The sequence below is a fragment of the Cupressus sempervirens genome, chromosome 11, assembly GCF_028749045.1.
Source record: "Cupressus sempervirens isolate cs-2001-9-10 chromosome 11, ASM2874904v1, whole genome shotgun sequence".
Lineage (NCBI taxonomy): Eukaryota > Viridiplantae > Streptophyta > Pinopsida > Cupressales > Cupressaceae > Cupressus > Cupressus sempervirens.
This window is the reverse complement of record NC_143128.1, coordinates 543,649,056-543,657,564: the sequence shown is the minus strand read 5'-3', so window position 1 is coordinate 543,657,564 and position 8,509 is coordinate 543,649,056.

Below are 8,509 nucleotides of genomic sequence, written 5' to 3'. Positions count from 1 at the left end.
TCATGATCTTCTTTCAATGTTTCAAACTCAGATGTCTTCTTTGCTAGACTTTCTCTAAGATCTGCATTCTCAGTCTTCAAATCATATTTAACTTTGTTAGGATCACTCCTCAAAGTCAATTTCAGATTTGTAACCTTAAGTTCATGCATCAAGATCTTGTACTCTATCTTCAACTATAAATAATCATCATCACTAGTTTCAAATTCAATAGATTCATACTTGGATTTGAGATGTTCAATCTTTTCCTTCAACTATCCAATATATACTTTGGAGTCTTCATATCTATTCTTCAACTTATCTCTTTCTTCAATAAGGAGATCAATTTGTTCAAGTGCTTCTTCAAGGTTCTTCATCAACTATTCCATATCCATAGGGATCTTACTCAAGCTATTAAGCCTCTTTTGAGTAACTATGCTCTGATACCAATAATTAGAAATAGGAATTATTAGGGGGTTGTGAATAAGTAATTTACAAATTTTAATCACCAACTAGATATTATTTCTTACTTTAAACCATACATAACAAAGTAATAAATAATGCTGAGCAATAATAATAACCATGCACAAAGATAATTGATAAAACCATATTTTGTTAACTAGGGAAACCTTGGCCAAGGGAAAACCCTGGTGGGGATGATACCCAATAGATAATATACTAATATATAAGTTATTTGTTATAAGATGGACCCTGTTAGGAATCAATGAGCAAATTCAGTATAAGGAGTCCCTGTTAGGAGACTTTGAATCCCTATTAGGAAATTCCAATCTTGTTAGGAGTTGTAGTACAATAGATGCAAGATGAGCCCACTACTTAGACATGCACTTCCAATTATAGGATCTCACTACCCAAACAAGTAGTCAAACTTTTGGAATATAAATTCTTTCTGAGTTAAATCTTGGATCTCGAAATAGCTTCACAAACTTCACTGGTATTACTTTCACAGTATGTTTGCATATCATAATACTCGCACAACTTACATAACAATTACACTTCTTATCGCAAGGTGTCCTTTGCATAAATACCATGCCTTTACAAAAATTGTTGCTAGGTTGGCTAAGACTATAATACACTTTTCCAACTTAGTGTGAACATCTAGGATGTTGGTCCTAATTGAACAAGTTATTCTTTTGTAAACAAAATAATTCCTTTCATCTAATTCAACTATCCTATTTCATTAAAACATGAATATCTCTTTTTCATACAGTTTGTGTTGACTTTTGATGTTATAAACGTTATCATCAACATGTATACAATCTCCATCTAACTTCACTAGTCATAGTATGATGTCAGCAACAAGTTACAAACAAAACAATACACTATTATATACTAAATTCATACTTAGACAATTTTCTAATGCCAAAAGCTAAGTATCTTTATTTTTGAGGTTTCCTGTAAGCATGTACATCATGTGTTGTCATAAATGAAAACAATTACATATCGTTATTAGCCAATTGTCAACAGGCCAAGCATTTGCATCCTGCATGCTTCCCTTTATGTAAAGGCCTAGATAATATGTGGTTACTATTGCCAATAAGTACACCATATATGATGTCATATAGAAGTGTGGGTCTACTTTTATAGCTACTAGTTTCTCATCCAAGATATCACTTAGGATAGTAGCTCAATCAATTGGCATCTTTGTCATTTTGATGGTTTTAATGAAATGAACCATCCAAGTCTGAAGGTGACCTTTTGCTAGACGACCCATGGCTCTTCTCAATAGGATAGTCACATATCCAATATCATACTTCATGTATCCCCTTGTCATATCTACTTTTCCCACTCTACGACCCACTGGTGTCCTATCAATTAGAAAATATAATTGCACTATTTCCTTTGCCTCTTTCTCATTCTCCATGTACCATCTCTCTAACCATCATACAAGATTTGCAAGTATTGATCTGCCCTTGGGAGGTGAAGCACCTTTTTCATATTTCAGGGTTAGAGGTCCAGGATTATCTCTCCTGTGACACTCTTTATGATCTTCTCTTTGGTCACATAGTGTTCGACTAAGGTCATTATCAATTTTGAGGATTTAACTGACATTAGGTGAGATGTTGTATTCACAAGCTCGGATCGGATGAATGCAAATACCATTGCTGATCTTTCTTTTGGTTTATTGTAGATGGTAAGGAATGTTTTTTAGTCTATATGTTCCAATATTGTTTCTTTAGTCTTTGCATGTCCATCTTGGAACCTTGACATCTTCAATGCTCCTTGATACTTGAGTGTGATAGGTTTCAGAGCCATTTTCTCCACCATGGAGATGAGGAGAATGTTTGATCTACATGGAAGAGATAAATATCAGTCAAGATGTAAAACTTGACCTAAAAAGATCCTAGACAGACTCCCAAATAGGTCAAAACCATTCAAAACACACAAAAAAGCAACCTCCCTCAAAATACTCTGATATGCACTTCAACACACCTAGCACACCCCTTATAGGTGTGCTAGTGTGTTGAATTAGCCCAAGAATAGGCTTAATGTGTAGTTGTGTACTTATGCACCTTGGTAAGGTGCACACATGCACATGTGTGCAACTATACACATGCATAGTGCTTGTGCAAAATGAGAAGGGGAAGAAGTCTTTTCCTTTTGAGTGTGAGTGTGCGCACCTCATGGAGATGCGCCAGTGTGCACCTTTGTAGAGCCTTAGGAGTTTTAGATTTTGTCTTTTATGTTAATGTGCAGGTGCGCACCTCATGAGTGACCTTTTGAGTTCATTTAAGTTTTTAAAATATTTTTTTTTTTGGTTGTTTTAGATTTTAAATTTGGATGCGTAGAGTTGTGCACATGCCCACCTCATGGAGGTGCACATGTGCACACCTCAATGAAATTCTAACCTTTGTTGTTTATGTGTAGGGGATGGAGCTAATGGAAGAGTTGTGCAATGGACTGAGGTGCATAGGTGCGCTATTGTGGAGGTTGAATGATCTAGGTGAGGAGATAGGGGATGGGGTATTATATAGATCCGAACCAAGTGCTCACCCCTGCAGTTGCGCAACTTGGAAGGTATACACCCTTCAAGGGTGCACACATATACAAGTGTTTGTATGCACATCCCCAGAGTGAGGTGCAGTACATGTGCACAAGTCTGCACTTGAAGCACAGTAGGGCCCAAAAATTCCTTTTCTCTAGTTTCCCAACTCTTCCCGGTCAAAGATTGGGTTTGATCCAGACCCAAGGTAGAGTCCAAAAATAACCCAGACTAGGAGCCTAGTAGAAAAAAATTCACTAGGGGGTCCCATTTCTATGAGAAATGGGGTGTGTGTTGTAAAACCACAACAATATAATACAATATTCATTGGCTAGTAGCATAAAAAGTAGGGTACTTTCAATTGAGAAATAGGTTGCTATTGCAGTTTTACGATTGTCATCAGGAATGACAATGCTTAAGATTAGTGAACTATTTAGTTGTGGTAAGTCCACTATTGTAAGAGTTGTGAATAGGTTCATTAATGTATTTCATACTTGATATTGAAATCATATCCAATGGCCTAGTAACCAAATGTTTTGATTAAGTAAAAATAGGTTTTAAAGAACCCAAAACCTTATACAAAGTAGCTAACAACAAGAGTAAAGAAGCCCAGAAGTACTATGCATCGACACCAAAAAATAGAACTAAGACAATAAGTCTTAATACAAATAATAGTAAAACACAACAAAAATCAAGCCAAAAGATAGTTACAGGGTCTTCAAAACATCAGCAACCTGATTTCCAAGGATATTCATGTTAACCATAGAGGCCTTTTGATCATCCATTTCTTTGGTTTCCATGACCTCAGTCTTTTTAGAACTAGCCCTGGTACGTTTGCTGGGGCCATGTTCCTCTTTCAAGTCCTTTAAACCTTGGAACCACAATAACCTAGTAACTAGATGTTGCTTGAGCATGTCAAAGGAGGTTTTCATAAGAAACAAGGATTTCCAAATTGTTGTGGAGTAATAGATGTAACTCATATTCAATTTCATCTTCCACCTAATGAGTGTTCTTCTAAGTGGTCTGATCATGATCATAACTATAGCATGAAATTGCAGGCAATTATTGATAGCAATATGTATTTCATGGATATTTTTATAGGATGACTTGGCTTTGTAAATGATTCTAGGCTTCTACGAAAATCAGGTTTCTATAGAATCTGTGAAGGTGGAGAGAAATTAAACGGGCATCTAGTGTCAATTAGCTCATTGAATATGAGAGATTAAATTATTGCCGATGGAGGATATCCATTGCTGACATGGTTAATTATACCTTTTAGCAAAGGTCTAACAACTAGTCAAAGAGAATTCAATTTTAAGTTTTCATCAACATGTATTGTGGTAGAATGTGCATTTGGCAGGCTAAAAAAGATGTTGAAAATTTTGAGTAAAAAATATGGCATCCAAATTTGGAAGTATTTCCAAAAACCACATTTTGTTGTTGTGTATTGCATGATATGACATTAAATTTGCAAGATGAAGATGATACATGTGATGATGCCTTCGATGAGAGGGGAACAAATATGTCAACTAGTGAGTCGGCTGATCCAGTTGCAACAATTGCTCGAGAAGCATTAATATCTTTTGTAAATGGTGATATAAATAATGTAAGCATGTGGAACTCTTACGAAATAAAAGATAAATGGTAATTTGAATTCGTTTTGTAAAAGTTTATATTATTTTCCTTTAACTTTTATTATTATATTCAAATACTAAAACTTTCATATACAAAATTCAAATCAATTTACATATAGCTTCCTTGAGCGATTTGAATGTGTTATAAATTTATATAGTTTTCTCATGATGTTTAATATGATTTAAAGATATGAAAATAACTATGACAAAAATTGATAAAAGTGAAGTATCATATAATTTTCAACAAAATTCAAATAATGTAAACATACTTTTGTACTTTAAAAAAATTTAATATGCTTAAAAAAATTACAATATAGATTGGAAGATTAAAAAAATTAATATCATGATTGTAAAAAGTTCATATATATGCAAAGTAACATAATTTAATTATAATTATAATAAAATATTAATACTAGAACTTTCATAAACAAAATATAAATCAATTTACATAAAGCTTCCTTTAGCAATTTGAATGTGTTATAAATTGAATTTTTTTTGATGATGTTCAATATGATTTAAAGATCTGAAAATAAATACAAAAATGATAAAATATCATATAATTTTTGAAACATTTCAAGTAATGTAAATGATTTTTTTCAATTTTAAAAAATTTAATATACTTTAACAAATTACAATATAGATTGGAAGACAATTTTTTTTTAATATCATGATTATAAGAAGTTCATCTAAAATAATGTTATCATAAATTAAAATTTTGAAGTTGGTTTCATTTTAAAGTATAGGACCACTTCCCTTTAAATGTTCCTAAAAAATCTCAGTGGCACCTGCTCTATTTTTAAGGAAGCAAGTGCCCATGGGACCCCAACCTAAGTTAGGGGTCCTAGGAGGGGCCTTGGGCTCTATTTTTTGGGAGCTAGAGGTCCCATGTATTATTATTATTATTATTTTGGGGTGGGTGGGTAAAGTTTCAATTGGAATCTTTTGATATTTTATAGGAGCCCCTACATTTTAGCTTTGCATTTTGAGCGGATGTAAATGGGGTGGGGCTAGAATGAGCCCCACCAGTTTAGGGGAGAATTTACCACTTGTCAACAACCTATTTTCATTTCCCCTCCAAACATGAAATAATCTTGCCAAAGTTATGAAGAAATATAATTTTTAATATTTCATTTCTTGTGTGACAGTGACTGCACATTGCCAAGGAGGCCAACAGAGGAAGCAAAAAAAAGGTACCATTATTTCCAATGAATATATATATATATATATATATATATATATATATATATATATATATATATATTCATTGGAGAGAATGTTAATGCTTCTAGGTTGTCAAAGTTTTCTAGTTTTTATGTTCACTTCCTTCACTGTAAAATATTTGCAATCACATTTTGGTTGTTTGATGGGATGGGTACGTTTTAGGCATGGGTTTATAGGGTTCCACAAGTGGTGTTTGTCTGCAATGGTGTTCTTGGTGAAATAAATGCACCTTTTTGCATTTCATTATTCCATTACCGATCTCACTAGTGGAGTATTTTTTTCAGTCGACATATTCCAAAATAAGTTTTGATGTCATTTGTAAATGATTGGCACAAGGCAAGATTTGATATGATTTTGATGAGCGAATGATTTCACAATAATGTATTATACATACAATTTTCTTATGATGGAGCCACATTTGTTGAATAGGGATTGTTTGGTATGTATTTATTTAAGATTGATTGAATGGATGCATTTGTAAGTGTTTTTTTTTTCATGATTTTGTTCTTCAGTTATGGATTGTTGACATCTTTTTGGCATTGGATCTATCAGATTTGTGCATTTCCCAGACTTTTGAGCGTAGAATGTGAGCACCATAGTTTTGTTTTTCATGTTATTTTTGTTGGAAAAGTAGGTTGCAGGAGCAATCACCTTGTTGTCTCCCTAATGTGGGTTGTTGTGTTTTACTCTGATTTCTGTTGTGAATCGAAGAGTTTGAGAATGTATTGTTGGACATTTTGCTGTAGGTAGGTTGCAAAAATGTAGGGGATACGAATCCAAACACATCTCTCTTTGCTCTTTTCTTTCATACATTTAATGAATGACTAAGTTCATTTAAAAAAAGAGGAAATTGATATAAAGGGGGATTTGTGCAGAGCAGTAGAAAGAGAACCCTTCTATGATTAATGTCAAAGCATGGAAGAAGAAACTAAAGTGAATAGATTCTAAAACCCAAAAGAGTTAATATAATATGCGTATAGATTATGAAACTTGTGTATGTGTATTCCCAACTCTATTTCTTTTTGAGCATCCTCTATTAGTCCAACTTTTAATGGTATTTTTTAATCCTAGCATGACCAATGGAATTAATAGTTTTTCCCTATTGTCTATAACAATTCAATAGATCCAACCAATGAGGTTGAAGTGAAGTATATTTTTTTCACTACAATCTATGTTCTCATTTTAGAAATATCAGGATCAAAGTTGTGAATTAAATGATCCCAACAAGTGATCAGGATCAAAGATTTCATTGGAAGAAAGGGCTCCTTAATATTATGGTGTGGGTTGTGTAGGGAATCATCAAGTGTGGGGTGAGGTTGTGCTTTTGAAGAAAGGGCATGAGCCCCACTGCCACAGTCGAGACCAACCCTTTCAACACAATCCCTAACACCTTCCCCTGCTGCTATGCCTTCTATAATTCATTATGCTTTTTTCTTATCCAACCCTCTCTCTTGCACAACATCATTCATTATGATTTCACTCAATCGAATGATCTCTGGAGAAGCTCTTCAAACGAGATAATTGAAGCAAGGAGATCATTTTCTATTTTATGAGCATGAGGGAAGTTAAACTTATAGAGGAATTTGTGAGATGGGTATTTAAGGGTTAGATGAGAAGTGGTGGTGCATATTTGTTAAAATCAAAATTAGGAAAAAACATTTGGAGGCATATAGTTCAGTTGGTGTAGTAAGTCTCATTTTTGTAAGAATTCTTTTACTACTAATATAGTATTCCAAAAATTATTTGGAATGATAAAAGTAATTTCAAAGACCATCTTTAGAATAGGCCAACATAGATTATAAAATAGTTCACTTGATTTTCTAGTTCTTAGGATTTGAGTTCCACTCATATATTAAATATGAAGAGAAAAGAGAGCTACTATTGGGTACTTTATTCTATATATTGGCTTTAGGGCATTGTATTGAGATAGATGAATCAGTTGACAAGGTATTTTTCCATGGATATTTTGCATGAAGGGTATCATACCTAGAAAACATGTTGAGTCTCTTGTATTGAAGATTCTTTGGTCTTATGATGATTTCTTTTCTCTCAAAAATCTAAATCTGTACTCTTTTAGCAAACACATATTAAACAAAAGTAATAATTTTATCATTCAATGCCCCAAGATTTAGCTCAACATCCATGACAATTTAGTCCAGAGAAATTTACTAGTTCTTAATCAATAATTTAAGCTTAGTATTTATGAACTAGAAGTGTATAAGATTTCTACAAAATTTTGAGTGACATGGAGCTCTTTTCTTTTGTATATAAATTATGATGACAACCTTGTGAGTTATACAACATTCAAATTTTAATGTTGTAGTAGTTATTTCTTGTGTAACTTATGTGTCTCAATCCAATCTTGTTACTCAAAAATTATCTTTTTTGAATCTTTGTTTACAATGTGAAGAAAGATATCTTTTTTGGAGTTATTATGGACCGAAATCTACATTGGCCAATACCAACAAGGAGTGGTTTTAGAAGGTTGACAACAATGTTGTCACAAAATGACATACACGATGATGATATATATTCCATAAATGATGAGTTCAATGATTTTATACGAAGTTCTCAAATAATGAATGAAAATGTCATCTCTAATATTTCTCAAAAATAGAGAGTGAAAATGAAGAAAGAATACCATGTACCCCACTTGAACAATAATCAAAAGTTCAAG